At 47.1% G+C, this 1,638-nt stretch overlaps 1 protein-coding gene across 1 annotated transcript in view; it reads left to right on the plus strand.

Annotated features, from left to right (window-relative positions):
- Window positions 1-51: 51 nt before the first annotated feature.
- Window positions 52-1,638, plus strand: part of MBTD1 (mbt domain containing 1) — a 59,605-nt gene continuing 58,018 nt past the window's right edge. The window contains exon 1 of the mRNA XM_045299309.1: window positions 52-115. The gene's annotated coding sequence lies outside the window, so the exon portion shown is untranslated. The remainder of the gene's footprint in view (window positions 116-1,638) is intronic.

Below are 1,638 nucleotides of genomic sequence, written 5' to 3' on the forward strand. Positions count from 1 at the left end.
TTCCGTAATCCTTGCGTTCTCGTTTGTGAAATGCGAATCCTAACGTTTCAGAGTCGGAAGAAATATTAGAGGTCACCCAAGGCAGCCGTCCCCTCTGCAGCCTCCCTGACAAGTGGTAGGTAGCCTGAGCTCTGCTGAGACCCCTGCCCACACTGCGCGGTCTCCCCGGCTTCGGAGAGCCCGCTTCGCCTTCCTGTAGTCCCCGTGTGTGTCTGCCCCCTTGGACCCTCCAGTCTCATTGATGTCCTTGTTAAGTTGCTCCACTTTTTACTTCTCAAATTTTCTCTCACATCCTCCCCACCCATCCACCCACCGCCCGTTGGCCTATATTTGTGTGCCAGGAAAGAACAGCAGGGAAGTGGGGGGAGGAGGGTTCGGAAGATAGTGAGTGCCGGCCGGAGGCCGTTCCCGGCCGGGTCACTTTCAAGTGTCCTGACATACGTGTCTGAAGGTGATTGATAGCTTTCTCCAGGAAGCTAAGGGAATTACACCTTCTGAGGATTTCACAGCTGTGGTCAAGTTAGAAGTTTCAGCATGCGCTCTCTAAAGACTCAAAGTCCGTTTGCTTGTTGCCTACACCACTTTCCCTGAGGAAACAAAATCGTCTCTTGGGATGCTTCCAGCAGTGAACTTGCTAGAAGCATCTCCTACTAGAGGGATGCTCAGAACAGGGCCTCCTCTCTTCCTTCACCTTGAACCTGGCGAGCTTCCCAGCACCCCTCCCCCACAATTCTTTATTCTCTTTTTTAACATGTTTTATGACATTTGCCATTTATATAACACAATGAATATTTACTTCTCTCCATCCATTGCCATCAAGCCAATTCCAACAGAGTTTGCAGTATTTTAAGTAAGTATTCCGGGAGTACTGGTGGCTTGGTGTGGATTACAAGTCAGACTTGTAATCCAGGGTTGCTAATAACCATATGGTCAGCAGTTCAAAACCACCAGCCTCTCTTAAGGAGAACGATGTCTTGGGAACCTGCCTTATAGGGTCACCAGGACTCAGAATCAGCTCAATGGCAGTGAGTACAGTCGTGTAACCAGTACTTAACACCTCGCAGTTGAGGTCATTCCACTGTCCAGTGATTTGGGTTTAAACCATTTTCTAATGTTCTCTTTCATTTGGTGAGCTATACTGCCTCCAAAAGTCGATGTATGGCCATAAGAATCCGGGGTTAGTGTTTTACCTATGAAGTGAAGACCTGACAGGTACAAGTAATGTATTGGGTCTGAATGCTTGAGGATGAGTCTCTGCTTCACTTTGAGCTCTCTGGTCCTCCTTAAAATGGTAGCGCACGCATGTCTCCCACCCACCCTTTTGTGACTTACAGAGCTGCCCTGCTCTGGTGTGCTTCAGCTTCTCTGTTGTTGTTGTTTACCTCCACATCCAAAAGTGTTCCGCAAGAAAATGGCTTCTTTCTTGCACCACATCCTTTCTTTGAATAATAAGTAGCTTCTACTTAGACACAACCCCATCCTCAAGCTTCTGGGCACCTCCCAAATTATGGGGAAAACTGAAAAAGGATTGGTTCCTCAGTATCCTGTAAGGCTATCTTTTTTTTTGTTGTTTTAAACATTTTATTAGGGGCTCATACAACTGTTACCGCAATCCATACACACATCAATTGTGTAAAG

Source organism: Echinops telfairi, unplaced genomic scaffold, assembly GCF_000313985.2.
Source record: "Echinops telfairi isolate 266 unplaced genomic scaffold, ASM31398v2 ScPeMD7_7458;HRSCAF=8496, whole genome shotgun sequence".
In the NCBI taxonomy this organism is placed as follows: Eukaryota; Metazoa; Chordata; class Mammalia; order Afrosoricida; family Tenrecidae; genus Echinops; species Echinops telfairi.